The following is a 20,409-nucleotide window of genomic DNA, read 5'->3' as shown; positions in this document are numbered from 1 at the left end:
AGAAAAGGAAATATCCCCCCAATTAAGGAACAAGTACCTCTCTACAAACATACATGTAATATAGTTCTGGTAAACATCAGACTGTGGAGCCAGGCCACAGTGAACTGCGGCACACGCCTGGCATCTTGGGACTTGGGAAGCTGAAGCAGGAGGAGCACAAGTTTGAGGCCAGCCCGAGCAACTTAGACTCTGCACCTTGGCAAGACCCTGTTTCAAAATGAAAAATAGTGTGTGGTGGTGTGCGCCTGGCATCCCAGTACTCGGGAAGCTGAGACAGGAGGATCACAGGTTTGAGGCTAACCTTAGCAACTTAGCGAGGCCCTCAGCAACTTAGTGAGACCCTGTTTCCAAGTAAAATAATAGCTGGGCGTGGTGGTGCACACTTGTAATCCCAGCATTTGGGAGGCCTAGACGGGAGGATCGAGGTTTGAGGCCAACCTCAGCTACTTAGTGAGGCCGTTTGCAACTCAGTGAGACCCTATTTCCAAATAAAGAATAAAAAATAGGGCTGGGGATATAGCCAGGCGGTAGAATGCCCCTGGGTTCCATCCCCATTCAAACAAAACTAAATAAATATTAAAATATGGCTAGGGGTATAGCTCAGAATTAGAATTCTTTTGAGTAGGGCTGGGGTGTAGCTCAAGAGTTAGAATGCCCCTGCAGCACAATTAACTAATGAATTAAATAATTTAACATAAAAAGGGGTAGGGATATAGCTTGGAGGTAGAATGCCCCCCCCAGTTCAATCCCTAGCACCACACATACAAAATAAAAAATTCACTGCAGGCCAGGCGTGGTGGCGCAAGCTTACAATCCCGGTGCTTGGGAGGTAGAGACAGAAGTATCGCGCAGGTCGAAGCCAGCTGCACTGGCATAAGAGACCCTGTTTCAAAAATATTTAAAAAATGGGTCTGGGAGTGTAGCCCAGACGTAGAAGGGCTTCCAGGAACCCCAGTACCACCAAAAAAAAAAAAATCACTGCAGAAGGCATTGCAGAGAAGAAATAAATTTTAATCAGAACTGACAGCAGGATTTTTCTATGCAACCTACAAAGTCGTTTTTACCTTTAGCAGATAATCAGAGCACTTTTTATTGAGCCTGGCTGGGTGGGAAGGAAATGTGTGTGTGTGTGTGTGTGTGTGTGTGTGTGTGTGTGTGTGTGTGTGTGGTATTGTCGATTCAACCCAGGGCATTCTACCTCCAAGCCACACCCTCAACCCTGTTTATTTTTACTTTGGACGGAGCGTCACTAAGTTACTGAGGGCCTCACCCAGTTGCCAAGGCTGGCCTCACACCTGCACTCCTCCGGGGATAGGGAATTCTTTCCAGTTTGCCTCCTTTTTACTTGTACCATTACACCTTCAGTGATAGATGAGGCTTTGAATCTGTGCACCTGACTCCATAGTAATCTATAAATTAGTAATGAGTTGGTAATAGAAAATCCTCGATGCTCCTGCTTCTTGGGAGCCGCAGACCCCAGGAGTTGCCACGCAAGGAAGGAATCAAACTGGACTCACTAGTGAAATGCAATTAATTATTTACACACACCAGCATCTGACACTGCCATAATTTGAATCAGGAGATCCTTTGTTTGCTCCATTGTTACACTGATTGTCCTAAAAATTGTATTGGTTGTGCTCTTTTTCAGGTCAAAGAGGATGAAATGATAGTGAGCGACAAAAGGCGAACTTTGAGGGTTAGAGTTTATGTACATGTTGATAGAAAAGAAAATATTACAGTAATACTTTAGTATGAGTGTGAGTGTGTGTATTTCATTGAACCCTGGGGTTCGAACCCAGGAGTACTATGCCACTAAGCAAATCTCAAGCCCATTTTATCTTTTATTTGTTATTATTTTTTTGTGGTACTGGGGAAGGAACCCAGGGGCTTTCTACCTCCAGGCTATACTCCCAGACCTATTTTATATTTTATCTGGAAACAGGGTCTCACTAAGTTGCTGAGAGCCTCACTCAGTAGCTGAGGCTGGCTTCCAACCTACATGATTCTCCTGACTCAGCTTCCCAAGTACTGGGACTACAAGCGTGCGCCACCACGCCTGGCCTATCTTTTATTTTGAAAAAGGGTCTCCCTCCTTTCTCACCTTCCCAAATTCTGAGATTACATGCATGGACCAACATGCCTGGATGATATTTTAAGATTTGAAGACATGAAGATTGTGTGTGGTACACAGTGCAAAGAAAACAGGGTAGACAAGCAGTTGTCATCCTTTTATCTCAGTCTAGAAAAGGCAGATCAACTTAAAGGCCCTTTCCTGTAAAAGCTCACTGGAGGTAGAATGCCCCCCCCCAGTTCAATCCCTAGCACCACACATACAAAATAAAAAATTCACTGCAGGCCAGGCGTGGTGGCGCAAGCTTACAGAGTTGATCACTCTGTCAAGAAATGGCTCCCACCCTTGTCTGTTGGTACTCTGCCAGCCTCTAAAATTATTTACTAAAGCGCTCATGGCAGTGCATACCTGTAATCCCGGTATGTGGGAAGCTGCGATAGGAGGATCACAGGTTTGAGGTCAACCATGGTATTTAGCAAGAGCCTCAGCAACTTAGCAAGATCCTGTTCCAAAATAAAAATAAAAAGGAGCTGGGCATGGTGGCGCACACCTATAATCCCAGTGCTTGGGAAGCGGAAACAGGAGGATTGCAGATTTGAAATTAGTTTCAGCCATTTAGCAAGGCTCTCTGCAACTTAGTGAGACCCTGTTTCCAAATAAAAAATAAAATAAGGGTAGGGGTATAGCTTGAAGGTAGAACACCTCTGGGTTCAATATCTAGCACCATACACACACACACACACACACACACACACACACACAGAGAAAATAAATTAAATTTTTAAAAGGGCTGGGGGGTATAGCTCAGAGGTATAACACTCCTGGGTTCAATCCCCAGTACCAAAACAACACAAAAGATTTCTTGACACAGCAAGGCTAGTGAGCATTGGTATTTTACATGTTAAATTGCACATTATAGGAATTAAAACCTGTCCTCCTGGGTTGAAGATGCCTCTGGCATCTACTTTACTCAAAAGGCTGTACAGGTTTGCTTCTTTTTATGAGCTGACAGAGATCATCAAAATCTTGATTTTTATCTGTGCTGTCATTTTCGAGGGTTTGTTTTCCCACTGCCAAAGGTCTGCCATTTGAATGCTACGGGTTTCGTGGGCTGCCGCTCAACAAAGGGGGAATTTCATTGAGCTGGGCCAAAGCTAATTTGGAAGCAGAGCTAAGACGGTCCCCATTAAGTAGAGAGGGTTTGATTCCCTATCCTTTTTTTCATACTTCAGGAGTCTCAGGCCCCTTGATAAAGTAAGGACCACAATACTAACTGCAAGTGGAGGAAGCCTTAGACAAATCCCCCTACAGCCAACATGCAGGTATTTGTCCTTAGGAAGTTCATCGTTCAGAACTATGAAGGATTGTTCTACTCTTTGTTCGAAGAACCGGTCATAGTTTCATAGACGTGTCTCTCTAGTCAGTTAAGATGCCAGGATTGCTCACTGTTCAAAGACGGAAACCTGTGTAATATTTAATTTGCTCGTACAAGTAAAGACTCATAATTTCTAGACCACACAGAATCTGTACAAGTTTTACATCTAATCTCTGCTTTTGTACTAATTCCAAAAAGTCAGTGGAGTCTGGAGGCATTTGGCATGTGAACCTACTTCAATGTGCTTTAGCCTACAATCACAAAGTCGGTATTTCATAAATATTTGAATATACTTATTGGGACACCCTGGTTATCATTCTTCTTCCTTCCTTCTCTCCCTTTTTTATTTTTATTTTTTTTGTACTGGGGAGTAAACCTAGGAGTGTTCTAACTCTAAGCTATACCTCTAACCTTATTTTATTTTTTATTTTGAAATGGACTCGCTAAATTGCTGAGGCCAACCTAGAACTTGCGATCCTCCTGTCTCATTTTCCCAAGTACTAGGATTATAGGCTGTGCCACCACACCCAGCTCCTTTTCTTTCTCTCTTTCTCTCTTTCTTTCTTTCTTTCTTTCTTTCTTTCTTTCTTTCTTTCTTTCTTTCTTTCTACTGAGAATTGAACCCAGGGACATTCTACTTCCAAGTTAGATCCCCAAACTTTAAATTTTTTTTAATTTTGAAACAGACTCTCTAAGTTACTGTGTGCTGTCTTTGAATCTGTGATCCTCCTGTCTTAGCCTCCCACATGCTAAAATTATAGGTGTGCCCCACTTTCCTTGGCTTAAGTCCGTTTTTACTTTTTATTTTTAAACAGGATCTCCATAATTTGTTGAGAGTCTCTCTAAGTTGCTGAGGCAGGCCTCACACCTGAGATCTTCCTGTCTCAGCTTTCCAAGTGACAGTGTTATAGTTGTGTACCAACACTGTGCCTGACTCTTGTTATCTTTTTGAGATATGGTTTGCTTTTCGAGACACAACCACATCAGAGCATCATTCTCCCAAGAGAGTCTGTAAGTCATGCTTAAAGAGTAATGCTTAAATTAGAGCTCCACATTACAAGATAATAAATTTGATAAGTTTATTGCCCAATGAATATTGGACAAAATGCTGAAATCCTCATTATAGATAAATCAGGCTATGACCAAAAGTTTCCTTTAAATTCATCCTTGGTTCAGATAATCCACTATGAGGAAAGACAGACTGAGGACAAATTGTACTTAAGAGCTGCTACTAACCCATTCACCATTCATACCTGGTTCTGCTGCTTTTCCTTCTAAATTGCTGTCAATACTTTCATAGATCCATAGATCCAGCTCCTGTCTACAAGGCACTGCATGGGTAGCTTATTGTCATTGGGTTTCTCTGGCTAGAGACTTTAGAACAGTATTTTAAGGTCTTGTCATTTATGTAGGATGAGAGACAGGAGAGAGGAGAAACCAATGAGGAATGGGTTTAAACCAGGGTTGGTGGTGCATGCCTGTAATCCCAGAGATTGGAAGGCTGAGATAGGATGATACCAGCTTTAAGGACAGCCTCAACAACTTAGCACAGACCTTAGCAATTTGGCAAGACCTTGATTCAGAATGAAAAGTAAAATAGGACTGGGTGTGTAGATCAGAAGTAAGATGCTTCTAGGTTAAATCCCCAGTACCACAAAAAATAATGAAAAATAAGAGAAAAGTAATAATACGCTAAGGGAAAGGTACTCTCTTATGTTAGACCCAATTAAGAAAATACTAAGGATGAAACTGATTGGCCTGGCATGTATGTATACTGGAAATTGCAGATGGATGGCTCTTATCTGGCCCACAAGATGAGAGAGGAGGGTAGAAGAAATATTTTTCATGTATTTTCTTTGCCTGCCTTTCTCTGATTTCCATATCTCATAGATTCCATCTTTTCTTTTTCTTAGTTTTAACTTTCATAATCATCTGTAGCACATACTGGAAATGGTATATGGAAGATAGTTTTAGATCTTGCGTATTTATTTTGCCACTGTCCAACTTGAGGGAACATTTATCTGGGTATAAAATTTTTATAGATTTTGCCTTAATTTTACTTTTCAGCTTTGTCTTTCTTTCTTGTGATAGGGTCCGAGAGGCGCCCCCTTGCCCAAATAACGAAGAACACACCAAGGATGTAAAATACAAGCAGGGTTTATTGTGCTGCAGCTCTTTACTGGCTAGCCAGTGGTCAAAACTCCTTCACTAGCTTGCCTGTCAGTCGAGGAATTGCCCAGCAGCTACCAGAGTGAGCCTCTGACCGAGCTAGCGTTAGCCTCAGTAGACAGCAAGGAAAGTGGTCGGAATTCGACCGAGAGCTCACTCCAGGGTCTGACTTTATAGCCCCAGGAGGGAGTGGTTACACACGTCAGAGCCCGCCAAAAGTCAGAGCCCGCCAACCTTAGAATACAACCAATCAGACAAAAGGACAAACAAGTCCAACCAATAATTTTAAAACACGCATCCACACACTTGAATCGCAGCAAATAGTTTCCAAGGTATGCCTGTCTATGTCATCGTCCGCCAAAGCAAACCTGTACAGCCTTTGAGTAAAGTAGATTTAGAGGCTGACGATGTATGTAGCTCAGAGGTATAATACCCCTGGACTCAATCACCAGTATCACACACACACACACACACACACACATGCACACACACACACAGGCTTTCTTCAATATTTTTGTCTAATAGCTTTGCTATTTATATGTAAGTCTTTAATCAAGTTTGATTGGATACTATGATGTATATTGATCTTTTCTATGTATACCTTTTAATTTTTTATTGGTGCATAGCAATTATGTACAATAGGGGGCTTTATTTTGCAGCAATTGTAGGTGCACAAGAATAATTTTATCAATTTTAATCTCCACTACCTCCTTTTCCTTTCCCTCCTACTTGCCCTTGATCTCCTACCTCTGCTGAACTTGTCTCTCCTCATTTTCATGAAGTTCCTTTTTTTTCGTATTTTCTCTCCAGGTTCAACATGAGAGAAAACAGATGACCTTTGCCTTTATACCCAATAGTACTCTTAAGCCCCTTTTTTCCTTTTCCCCTGTTGTTTATTTTTGTGCATTTATTGGTGCATTGCGATTATACATCACAGTGAGGTTCAAAGGAATACAAACATACACGCCCTGTTCACCTGGTGTTTTTCTCTGCATCCCACCCGCTCCCCACTTCTCCCTCCCTGCGCCTGTCAGTGAGATTGGTACTGATACCTTTCTGTATGGACACAGCATTTTTAAGACGCTTTCCCTCATCAAGCGTCCTTTGTCCCTCCCTACCTCCCTTTCCCAACCTACTTATTCTATTGGTCTCTCTCCTCATTTATCTCAAGTCCCTTTTGTCTCCTATTTTCTTTCAAGCTTCTGCATTTGAGGGAAAACATACAACCCTTGACCTTGTTTTCTTTTTTTTTTTTTTTTTTTTTTTTGCGGGTCTGGGGATGGAAGCCAGGGACATTCAACCTCCAAGCTCTACCCCCTGCCCTATTTTTTATTCTTTATTTTGAAACCAGGTCTCACTGAGTTGCAGAGGGCCTCTGCAACTCTGTAGCTGAGGCTGTCCGCAAACCGTGATCCTCCGGTCTCAGCCTCCCAAATGCTGGGATTACATGCATGCGCCACCACGCCTGGCCACAACCCTTGACTTTCTGAGACTGGAGTACTTACCAAGTCTTTCTCTGCATTCAGAGTCCCCCTTCCCCTTTTTCCCTCTAAATTTGATCTACATTTCATAGTGCCTTTCTGAAAACATGGTCATACATTTAGTAACTTTCTGGTGGTGCTGGGATTGAACCCAGGGGCCTTTTACCTCTGAGCTACACTCCCAGTCCTTTTTAAGTTTTATTTGGAAAAAAATAATCTTACTAAGTTGGTGAGAGCCTCACTCAGTTTCTGAGGCTAGCTTTAAACCTATGATCCTCCTGCCTCAGCCTCCCAAGTACTAAAATTATAGGCACACACTAAATCTCTGGCTAATTTACAACAATTAATTTTTATTTAATTTCAAACTTAGAATATTTGTAAAAGCAATATATCCTTTACCCAGGTTTACCAATTGGTTAGATTTTGCCGCATGTCAAAAATAGATAATTTTTTTTTCTGAACTGTTTAAGAATGATAAATGCTTTAATGTGTATGTCCTCAAAATAAGGACATTAATATATACGACTGTAGGGCCTTTATCAAGATCAATAAATGTAACATTAAATAGTATTGCCTAGCTTAGGGTCTACTCAAATTTCATAAATTTTGTTAATTTTTTGATACTAGAGATTTGAACCCAGGGGTATTCTACCTCTGAGCTATACTCCCAGACCACTTTATTTTTATTTTATAATGGGGTCTCAATAGGTTACTGAAGTTCGTGCTAAATTGCTGAGTTTGGTTTTGAACCTGCCATCCTTCTGTTTTAGCCTCCTAAGTGGTAGGATTACAAATATTCTCCACCATGCCTGGCTCCAGTAATTTTCTTGATAGATATTTTTTCATTCCAGAATCCAATTGGAAATCACATATTGCATTTAGTTATTTTGTTTGTTCGTACATTCATTCATTCAGTCAGTCAGTCATTCTTTTAGTAGTGTTGGGAACTGAACCCAGGGGAAGTCTACCTCTAAACTGTAACCCAGCCCTTTTTATTTATTATTTAATTTTTTGTTTTGAAACAAGGACCTGCTAGGTTACTGAGAGTTTCCATAAATTACTTAGGCTGGCCTTGAATCTATGACCTTCCTGTCTCAGCATCCCAAGTACTGTGATTACAGGTGTGCCACTATGCCTAACTAGTATTTTTTTTCAAATACTTCATTATCTTTTCTTTGTGTTTTTTATCTTTGCTTTTTGTTTTGCAGTTTTGTTGATGGAACCAAGGGGTACTCCATCTTTGAGCTATACTCCCATCCCTACTTTTTTTTTTACTATTTATTTTGAAACAAGGTCTCAGTAAATTGCAGAGGGCCTCACTAAGTAGCTGGGGCTGCCTATGAACCTTTGGTCCTCCTGTCTCAACTTCCCAAATGCTGGGATTATAAGCGCCTGCCACCATGCCCAGCTATCTTTACTTTTTTTTTTTTAAGAGTACAGGCTAGTTTGAGTTTGTCTCATCATTAGATTTAGGTTAAATAGTTTTGGTAGGAAGACCAGTGAAATGGAAACAGCTCGTGTTTATGAGTGAGACTCTTGAACCTAGTGCAAATTTCTCTATGCATGGACTTGATAAATGAAACATTGCATGGGATTTGACTTTATTTGTTGTGGGACTTTCAGATGTCTCCATTTGTTCATTTATTTAAGTAGATATTTTCTTTTGCACTAAACTGAGGGAATAGATGGCATTTAACATTTTGAGAGCTGAATGAGAGAAGATTGCCAAAATCACCTTTTTTTTAAAATTAAGAACCTAATTCTGCTATTTGCAGTTCTTTGTTTTTAATTGGGTACTGTGGATTGAATCCAGGAATATTCTACCTCCAAGCCAAGACCCCAGCCCTATTTTTTATTCTTTATTTTGAAACAGGGTCTCAGTGAGTTGCTCAGGCTAGCCTCAAGCCTGCTAATGTCCTGCCTCAGCCTCCTAAGCACCGTGATTACAGGCACCCAGCCTATATGCAAGGCTTTGTTGTTGTGTTCTGTGAGAGAACTTCAAGGGAGTCAGAGACAATCTGTGTTTATAGCTTGTATATAGTGGACATGTGTGGAAATGAATCTGGGAAATATTTCAGTCTCCCCAGCATTGTGTGTCTCTGTGCGTGTGTGTGTGTGTGTGTGTGTGTGTGTGTGTGTGTGTGTGGTGCTTGGGATGGAACCCAGGGGCATTCTACTTCTGAGCTCCACCCCCAGCCCTATTTTTTATTCTTTATTTTGAAACAGGGTCTTACTGAGTTGCAAAGGGCCTTGCTAAGTAGCTGAGGCTGTCAGTGAACCATGATCCTCCTGTCTCAGTCTCCCAAATGCTGGGATTTACAAGCGTGCGCCACCAAGCCTGGCTGCAATTTTTTTTTTAGTGCTAGGACTCAAATCCAGGGACTTGCACATGGTAGGCAAGTGCCCTACCACTGACCCACATCCCCAGCCCCTCTCCCATCTTTTGTGATGAAAGGATTATTGTATTCGTTTTGTTGAGGGGGAAATTCAGGCTCAGATTGTTCATTAACATAAAACAAGATTATGACCCTAGTCAATTAGATGCTAAGATCAGGGTTTTCCCACTACATCTTGGTATTGTAAAAAATAAAATGCGGCGGGTCCCATTGTCGCACAAATACACGCAGAAATCCATTATAGGTGATATGGATGCCTTTATTTGTGGGGAGTCAGCCGCCAGCTTCTCTCTCTGAACCCTGAACTCGCTTCTCCCTGATCGGGAGCCATGGTCCCCTCTTGGAATCACCCGTCTCCGCCTCCTAGCTTCTGGCCCTGCCCCCTGCGGGGCAGGGTTGGCTCGAACCTTTCAGGTATCATCCACAGAAGTATAGTATGTTCATTGAGAGGCTGTATATCATCTTCCTAAGTTTTCTCTGAATGTTTCATGTCAATTACAAATTGCACCTGGCCACCACACCTCCCAATATCATGTTTATTTCCCCAATAAGCTTATCTTCTAAACTATTATGGAATTCTCTTGTGTCTGCTGCGTCTTGTCTATGCTATGGAAGCATATCGAAGGAAGAGATTGTGTCTGGCTATTTTATTTTCCTCATGGGACCCTGAGCATCTAGAACTGTACTGGGCACACAGCACATACTTGCTAACTTTTTCAGGAATGAGCGAACGAATGATTCGAGTAGAGTCTTCTGGCATGGGCTTCTGTGTCACCCTTTCTGCCTCTGCTCCCCAGGGATTCTTTCAGGGATTTATACATCTTCATTTTCGTATCTCCAGTGCCTTGCCCCAGCAGGCAGGTAGAGGAGCTCTACAAATTGTTCTTAAATGAATAACTGAGTTACCAGGGAAATACAAAGTAGCTGATGCCTTGTTCTGAACTAGGATAGATATAACACTAATCCAAACTCTTGCTGAAAACTTAAATGAGTTTATTATCACAAAGACAGACGTACAGGAGACAGTTACAGCCCTATCCAGGAACAGTACAGGGGATGGCCTGAAACAGAGTCACCAAAGTTGAAAATACAAAACAGCTTTTCTAGATACATAGTCCCCCATCTTGTCCTAACACATAATCCTGTGACCTAGGTGTAAATCTGCCCTTTAACTCCATGCAGGCCTCTTTTGTTTTCTTAATGTGGATTTCCAGCCTGGAAAAAAAAAACCTTCCTGTCTAACTGCAGGTATAAGCTGAGGTTTCTAACTGCAGGTATAAGCCGAGGTTTCTTTGTTAAGACCAGAATGATTCACAAGTCAAGGGCCATGTGGTGTCTGCTCCCCTTTTAGGAAGGTCAGTACCCTCCTCCCATACTTCTGGGGAATTCTTAGCTGATATCATTTGTTATGCAAACCTGTTTTTAGAATGTGAAAGTCCTAGGCAATTCCTTTATCCACTGGCTAATTACTTTTAGTGAGGGTATTTTGCTTGATACTTTATTTGGAAACAGGGTCTCACTAAGTTGCTGAGAGCCTCACTCAGTAGCTGAGGCTGGCTTTGAACCTGTGCGATCCTCCTGTCTCAGCCTCCCAAGCGCTGGGATTACAAGTGTGCACCACCACGCCCGGCTGGTACTTTGCATTATAACAGATACCTAAGTGCCTGGCAGTAACCAGGCCCTAGCTGCTTTTCTTTTTTACAGATCTAAACTCCACTTTTTATAAACCAATTTTTAGAAATAGGGTCTCACAAAGTTGCTGAAGCTACCTCCTCCTCCTCCTCCTCCATCTTCTTTTTAATGTGTTCTTTCTTTTTGGTATGGTCACATGTGGTTAAAAGTCCAGAGACGGGACAGAAAGGAGCAAAAGTGTTGTAATTTAGCTAGGCAGGGTATTTAAATCCAATGAAATGAGATGAAAATATCAAGCTGTTTTATCAATAAACCAAGTAGAAAAAGAAATACATACAGCCAGATGTGATGGTACATGCTTATAATCCCAGGATTTAAGAGGCTGAGTCTGGAGGATCACAGGTTTGGGGATAGCCTCAGCAAGTAGTGAGACAGTCATCAACCTAGCAGAACTCTGTTTCAAAATAAAAATAAAATGTAGCCAGGCGTGGTGGCCCATGCTTGTAATCCCTGCACTTGGGAGGCTGAGACAGGAGGATCGCGCAGGTTCGAAGCCAGCCACAGCTACTTAGTGAGGCTCTCGGCAACTTAGTGAGACCCTGTTTCCAAATAAAAAATATATATAAAGAAAAAAGGTCTGGGAGTATAGCCCGGAGGTAGGAAGCCTCTGGGTTCTACCCCCAGTACCACCAAAAATAAAAATAAAATGTAGGGATGGGAGTGTGGCTCAGAGGTAGAATGACCCTGAGTTGAATCCCGAGTATCACACACACACACACACACACACACACACACACACACACACACACAGCAAAAAGAAGGACTAATAAAGTAAAAGCTGTGTTGACATTAGGGGGCGCACACAAGTGTATAAGGCTTGCTCTGCTCAGTTCTTCTAATGTGACAGGAATAGGCGAGGTGGATCTCTGCTTAGGCATTTTCCCACAGTCCCATATCTTCCCTTATGGCAGCCATGCCCCAAAGAATGCAGATGCACAGATTATGTTAAAAGCTGCAGGAGATACAAAGTCTAGGCCATATTTGAGAAAAGGAAAACAAAGCAAAAATAAACACCACATAGGTATCTCAGGGTTTCTTCTACTACTGCTATTTATTGCCTCTTCTGCTTTTTTGGAGGGTCCTGTGGCTTGAACCCAGGAAGGATTCTACCTCTGACCTACACTCCCAGCCCTATTTTATTTTTATTTCGACACAAGGTCCCGCCAAGTTACCCTGTAGCCCTGAACCTGTTCTTGTCTCAGCCTCCCAAGTACAGGGATTAGAAGCGTGCTGCGCCCAGGAGAACATCATTTTCTTTGCCAGGATCTCTTTAGTCGATGTTGAAGCGTATGTAATGTCGACTTCCATGCGCTTTGAGCCACAGACGTTCTATAAGGAACTGTTGCTTTGTTCCTCTGAAAAGAATTCGCCTAGAGATTTTGCGAACTTTACCTGACATTTTAAAACCACTGCCCCATGTTTATTTTAATATATACTTTAAGCTAGATTTCTTTCATTCCTTTTTAACACAGAGCAAGATACATAAGTAAAAAGGAGGGAGTTGTCCTTTTAATCCTTTAATAAAATCAAACTACTCAACATCCACCTAGTGGCCAGTATAAAGACTTGTTCTCATGCCGTCAGTCAGACCTGAGTATTCAAATGTGACAGTAATCCTACACTGAGAGAGAAGGAGGCGGGGTCTCCTGGCATTGTACTAGGAAGCCGGCCTCGGGCCACTCCATCACTTTTTTCCCACAACCCAGACTCGGTCATGTGATTGCAGCCTAACTAGGTGGGAAGCGGAGAAGTAATGATCTTTCTGTGTTCCAGAAAAAAAAAATCATAACAGGATTTAGTGGACACATAGCATTGCCTGGCATGTAAGCCTTCTAATGTACACCTTTTGGATTCTATTTTGCAGATGAAGAAATGAAAGACTAGCTGGGTTAAGGGGCTTTCCTCTTCATGCATCCCTCACCTTACTTTACTATTGTTCTAAAATAAATTTGTTTTGTCTTGAGCCAGGCGTGGTGGTACACGCTTGCAATTCTAGTACCAGGCAGTCAGAGACAGGAGGCTGGCAGGCTGGAGGCCAGCCTTAGCCATTTAGGGAAGCCCTGTTTGAAAATGAAAAATAAAAAGGGCTGGGGGTGTAGCCTAGAGGTAGAATATCCCTGGGATCAACCCCCAGTTCCAAAATAAATAAACAAATAAACACACAAATAAATTTAAATGGACCGGGGGTAAACCTCAGAGGTAGACTGCCACTGAGTTCAACCCCCAGTTCCCCCAGTTCTACCCCTCAAAAAAACCCAAGTTTGGTTGTGGATGGGTTAGCAAATGTTTCAAAGTATAATTGAAACGGGGGTTTCTTGAGAGAAAACCCGGCGAGTTCTTGTCTACGGAGAGCGAAGAATGACACCCGCAGACCGCAGGAAGGGGAGTGAAAGGTTTACTGGAAACAGCAGGGAATGGGGCAAGGGTGGCTGAACACCCCCAAAGGGGCTGGGACTCTGGGTCCAGCAGCTGCCTTCAGGGTCACTACCCGAGTGTCGCCCGAGCCAAGTGCCCATCAGTTGCAAACTACTTTCTCCCAGAGTCCACGTGATCTGCCAGAAAAGAGGTACAGGTCACCCCTAGGGGCCTGGTCAGCCATGATGTCCAGCAGAGGCCTTCAGGTCACTACTCGAGAGTCGCCCGAGCCACGTGCCCTCAGATGCACTCTGCCTTCTCTCAGGGCCGACCTGACCTGTGAGAGAGAGAACAGCTCCCCAAAAGGGGAGGGGGTCCCGAGCGGGAAGTCCCCCTTTTGCTATCTGACTGGCCAATGCCTGACCGCTTGCAAGTTCCCTTTTGGTTAGGGTGACTTTTGGGATTCCAAGGAGAATTTGCATAGGGCATTTGCAAGTCCTTTGAAGGGTCTCCTTTCAGGAATGCCAGACTTGCTAGATGGGTTTGTTGATTAGGAAACTCAGGATGGCTTTGTGAAGCTCTGGCCTTTTTATCTCTGAGCCTTTGGAATTTCAGGCATTTGTCGCCCCTCAGGAAACTCAGGAAATTAACTTTTTTCTACCAAGGCCTTTTCCCTATCTGCCTATTTCCTTTCTACCTCCTCATAATAATTTTTCTTTTTTTGTATTACATGCTTTAGTTGGCTTGTAAAGTAACCTATCATTTCCTCCTTCCTACCATCTTCCTTCCCTCCCTCCCTCCCTGTCTTTCCCTGCGTCTTCCTTTCTTCCTTTCCTAAGGATTGAACCCAGGGGCATTCTATTTTCAAGCTGTGCCCTTAGCTCTTTTTATCTTTTATATTTTGAAACAAGGTCTCACTAAGTTGCTGAGACTGGCCTAGAACCTGGGATTCTCCTGTCTCAGCCTCCCAAATACTGGGATGATAGGTGTGTACCACCATATCCAGCGATGCCTTTTCCTTTTTTTTTTTTTTTTTTGTTTTTATTGGTGGTACTGGAGGTGGAACCCAGGGGCTTTTCTTATCTCCGGGCTATATTCCCAGACCTATTTTTATACTTTATTTGGAAACAGGGTCTCATTAATTTGCTGAGAGCCCCACTAAGTAGCTGAGGCTGGCTTGGAACCTGTGCGATCCTCCTGTCTCAGTCTCCCAAGCGAGGTGATTACAAGCGTGCGCCACCACACCCAGCTGCCGTTTTCTTTCAATTAGACACCAAAACCTTTCCTAGAAACCTACTGGGAAATTTCCCCTATGAACTCATTGGTCAAAATTTATTCCCAATCCAATCCTTAAGCCAATTACTGGCAAAAGACAATGTGATTACCAATCACCCCTGGAGTTGAATTGCACTTCTTTTCCATGTCCATAAATAAATAATTGTGTCTGCAAGTCTTGGAGTTGGGGAAAAACACACCTTTCCTCACAGCTGCCCTAGACCTGACAAAAATCTGAGGACAGGGGCATGAAGGGGAAATGATTCTTGGGTGGTCGACAGTGTCTGCCACAAATACAATCTCTTCTGTAAATAAGTGCCAGAAAAGGGACAGAAATTCTGCAGCATGGATTTGAATCAATGGCTATTGAAGCTCAGTGTGGTGGCTTACACTTGTCACCCCAGTACCTGGGAGGCTGAGACTGGGAGGATCACAGGTTCAAGGCCAACCTCAGCAACTTAGAGATACTCTGAAAAATAAGACGAGGTTAGGGGTGTTGCTCAGAGCTAAAGCCCCTCTGGATTCAATTACAAGTACCACCGGCACCAAAAACAAAAGGATGTTGAAGCAGCATTACACCTTAGAAGTCATTTTATTCATTCAATCTTTTCAACTTTATAGACAGACAAACTGAGTCTCAAATAGATTCACTGTCTTTTTCAGATTATACAGCTAGATAAAGAGGTGAAGCCGAAGGTGACTTCGGTCACTGTCTTTTTCAGATTATACAGCGAGTAGTGACATATGTAGGCATGATGATCCACAGGACTTATTATTTGGGTTTTGGTTTCTATATGGTCTTTGCCCCATAAATTATGAACTCTTCAAAGGGGAAAAATTTGTATTGAGCTTTGACACTCTGGTGCCTGGCGTGATGTCTTGTGTATAAGAACAGTAGTCTTGAAGTCCTCACAATTGGCCATATTCATTTGTTTATTTTGGTACTGGGGACTAAACACAGGGACATTCTTACAGAGTAGAATGAGACAAGTTCTCATTATATTGCTGAGGGTCTTTGCTAAGTGGCTTAAGCCAGCCTCAAACATGCAATTCATCTGTCTCAGCCTCCCAAGCACTGGGATTATAGCCATGTTCCATCACACCTGGCCATTTGACCATATTTAATTCTCAGAATAGCCCTGGAACTAAGAACAAAAACCAAAACAATAGGAGTTAAGAGACAGGCTGCGGGTATGAGTTGACTTGGGCTCAGTGGTAGAGCACTCGCCTAACGTGTGAGGCTCTGGGTTTCATCCCTAGTACTGAAAAAAAGAATTTTAGGCCGGGCGTGGTGGCGCACACTTGTAATCCCAGCACTTGGGAGGCTGAGACAGGAGGATCGCGCAGGTTCTAAGCCAGCCTCAGCTACTTAGTGAGGCTCTCAGCAACTTAGTGAGACCCTGTTTCCAAATAAAGCATAAAATAGGTCTGGGAGTGTAGCCTGGAGGTAGAAAAGCCCCCGGGATCCACCCCAAGTACCACCCAAAAAAAAAGAATTTTAAAAAACTTACCCGAAGTTACATAATCCCTGCAGAATTATGACAACTCCATAACTACAGAAATATATGCTGAAATAGATAGTAGAAGCTTCATGGATATCATTATTGTTGTTGCTATTCATGTTTACACACAAGATATGTAAAAACTGACCTTTGGGCAGTGGTACTGAGGATTGAAACAGGAGAATTCTACCTCTGAGCTGGCCCAATTCCCCTTGTCTCAGCCTCCTGAGTACTGGGTTCAAAAGTGAGTGCTACAGCGCCCTGCTAGTATCTCATATATTTCTTCCAGAGGTGAGGGCTTAAAAAAAATCAGGACTGGAATAGTTAGAGCCCATGGCTGAAGATTATTGAGGAATGTTATTTAATAAATTTTCACAAAGATGACAGTCAGGCAGTGATGTGTAGACAATGAAAGAAAATTAAATTTTGACAACTTGGGCAAATGACCTAAAATGAGAAATCAATAAACATGGCTCAGCAATTTGCGGTTGCTTTGTTCGTCTTTTACCTGCATGTACATTGAGTCCAAAACCTGATGATTTCAACGAGGACCATATGTGAATGGTGACACTTGTATTGTCCGTGCTTTCTCACACAAAGGGATGAGATTGTTGTATAGAGGCTCATTATATGTGAGGAAAACACAGAATCAGGTGCATTCCCAAGTCTACTACGATGTCTCAAATTATAAACTATCCATTTTAGAATATGTCATTTATTCTTTCAGTTTCAAGGTATGATGTTATAGTTTGAGGGTTTTAATTCTAGAGTGTAATTGTTCACCTGAAGTTAGAATTAAAAGATATAATACTTTTTTTTTTGTACTGAGGATTGAACCAAAGGGCATTCTACTTCTGAGGTATACACACATCTCTTTTTTTATTTTGAAGCAAGTTCTCCCTAAATTGCTGAGGCCGACCTTGAATCTGCAGTCTTTGTGACTGGGCTTGCAGGCTTGCACCAGACGCAACGCTCTTAATAGTTTTCCAATGACAATTTTTTTTTGTGGCACTGGGGGTGGAACCCAGAGCCTTTCTACCTCCGGGCTATACTCCCAGACCTTTTTTATATATTATTTGGAAAGAGGGTCTCACTAAGTTGCCGAGAGCCTCACTAAGTAGCCGAGGCTGGCTTCGAACCCGTGCGATCCTCCTGTCTCGGCCTCCCAAGCGCGGGGATTACAGACGTGCGCCACCGCGCCCGTCTCCAATGACAATTTTGACTCTTCCCAACTTCCCAGATTCTATTTTGTGAGAAGAGTATTGGGGAAGGCCAAAGTAGTGCGTACGATGGAAATGCGTCCTCCTCTATAGAATGGCTCACTAAACAAACAAATACAAGCGCACAAACCTAGATGCAGTAGTGGGAAAGTGCTGGAAACTAGGAGGCCGAGGGCTCTTCCCCCGGCTCTGCCTCCTCTGTCATTTAAACACAGCGCAAACTGAACTGCTCTGCTCCGTCAAACAGCAAGGCCTCCTGCAATCTCTACCTCCCAGATGGTTATTTAGTTTGAAGGGCGTGGGTGAGTTGGGAACATGCCTTAGAAACCTTAATTCGCTATGCAAACATGAGGTCATTTGTATGTTTTAGTCGATAGTACTAAATCAGATTTGTAGTGAGAGAAGAAGCCTTGAGTATTGACCTCTTTCATCCTCCAATCAAGACACTATTCAAATGGTGCAGAAAAAGGAGACGCCTTCCTTTCATTTCCCTAATGGAATTAGGGACTTTCCCCATCCTATACATTTTTATTCTGCAAAATGGTCTATGGATAAATAAAGGGTAAATGCTGCTTTCTGAGCCTCCCTCTCAAAAAAAGTCACAATATATTATTTTTGGTGGTTATGTGTGGTACTGGGGATGGAACTCAGAGGCATTCTACTTTCAAATCATACCCCCAGTCCTGTTTTTATTTATTTTATTTTATTTTTATTTTTTTATTATTATTATTATTATTATTATTATTATTATTATTATTATTTTGCGGGTCTGGAGATGGAACCCAGGGACATTCGACCTCCAAGCTACACCCCTGCCCTGTTTTTTATTCTTTATTTTTATTTTTATTATTTTTTTGGTGGTACTGGGGTTCCTGGAAGCCCTTCTACCTCCGGGCTACACTCCCAGACCTATTTTATATTTTTTAATTTGGAAACAGGGTCTCCTAAGCCAGCGCAGCTGGCTTCGAACCTGCGCGTCCTCCTGTCTCAGCCTCCCAAGCGCGGGGATTACAAGCGTGCGCCACCACGCCCGGCTTTATTCTTTATTTTAAAACCAGGTCTCACTGAGTTGCAGAGGGCCTCACTAGCTGAGGCTGTCCGCGAACTGCGATCCTCTGGTCTCAGTCTCCCGAATGCTGGGATTACAAGCATGCCCCACCAAGCCCAGCTCAGTTTTTATCTTTTACTTTGAAACAGGTCTTGTAAAATTGCTGAAGGTCTCACTAAATTGCTGATGGTCTTGCTAAATTGCTGAGGCTGGCCTCGAACCTTCAATCCTCCTGTTTCAGGCTCCCAAAAACTGGTATTACAGGTAAGCAGCACTAGACCCAGCTACAATATGTTACTGTTTTAGAGGTTCAAAGACAGCTTACTGTTTATTACAAAAAGATTGTTTATTTTCCAAACCGAATTGAGAATAAATACCACCCCCTCCCGACAATTGTTATTGTCCCTTGGCTATGTTCTAAAAAGAAAAATGACACACTTCTCTCATTTTCAGCAGCACGCAAAAATGTACTTCCCTGACATTTTCTCCTGAACTTCTAAACTTCTGTTTTGAGCAGAAATGAAAGTAAAAACGATTCCCTTAACATTTTCCTTAATACCAGGGAGTAGAAAGAGCAGCTTGCAAGTCTTTCTAGTTTAAATTATCCTCCCTTGTGTTTCCCCTCTATTTCTATTAGGTTGTCATGTGATGTAGCCATATATGCCCAGGACTATACCAGAACCTTCTACCCAGTGGCCTCTTGAAGTCAGGCAAAAGCTGGAAGTAATTTGCAGTGCTCCCAGCCGCTCAGCCTCTTCCCAGCCTGTTCTTATTACAAGGACCACTGGGCAGAATTGAACTCTGCCAGCAAGCAATTGTGCAACATCAGAACTGAACGCAGGGCAGGGAGGGCATGTCTACAGTCGAGCAGGGGCTGGTTGCAGCCTGTGCCCCCACCCCAGAGATCTCCCAGCAAAATCTCTTTGGAGGATGTCTGTATGGGGAGTGCTGTCAGGGAGCAGCAATGTGGGATGGGGATGGGAAAGCCAGGTGTATTATCAAGTCGGCTCCTCCCAGGATGACTTGAGGCTCATCTGCAGGACCGTTCTGAAGAGCTCGGCAAATGGGCTAGGAACTCTCCCGTTCTGAGAGGGAGAGCGCCTCATCAGGCTTGGGTGGCCCCATGAAAATCCAAACTCCCTGCACTTCTGGGTGGGGAATCCAGGACAGCTGAGGAATGAGACTCATTCCTCATCACAAAAGCCGCCAGCAGGTAGTTGGCCTGGTGACACATGCCTTTAATATCAGTTCTTGGGAGGTTGAGACAGGAGGATTATAGGCTGGAGGATGGCCTCAGCTGCTTAGTGACACCTTCAGCAACTTAGCGAGACTCTGTTTCAAAATAAAATAAAATAGGGCTAGGGGTGGAGCTCGGAAATAGAATGCCCCTGGGTTCAATCCCCAGTCACACAATAATGACCACAAAAATCTAGGTTGTTAGAAATAAACCTTTATTACAAAGGAGGTACCAAAATAAAAAAAAGAAAAAGAAAAACAAGTTCCCAGGTAGAAACGGAGAAGCCCATGGACTTTCAGAGGAAAGCAACTGTCGGTTGCACCCAAGGGACACTGGCTGAAGCTCATAAATATAGTCACCATAGCTCACGTCGTGGTGCACCCTGTAATCCCAGTGCTTGGGAGACAGAGACAGTTAGATTGCAGATCAGATTGAAAGCCAGCCTTAGCAACCCTGTTTCAAAATAAAAAGGGCTAAGCCGGGCGTAGTGGCGCTCGCTTGTAATCCCAGCGTTCCAGAGGCTGAGACTGGAGGATCCCGGTTTGCAGACAGCCTCAGCTACTTAGTGAGGCCATCTGCAACTTAGTG

Source organism: Muscardinus avellanarius (assembly GCF_963383645.1).
Source record: "Muscardinus avellanarius genome assembly, chromosome: X".
Classification (NCBI taxonomy): domain Eukaryota; kingdom Metazoa; phylum Chordata; class Mammalia; order Rodentia; family Gliridae; genus Muscardinus; species Muscardinus avellanarius.
The sequence above is the reverse complement of the archived record's forward strand: the minus strand, read 5'-3'. Positions refer to the sequence as shown.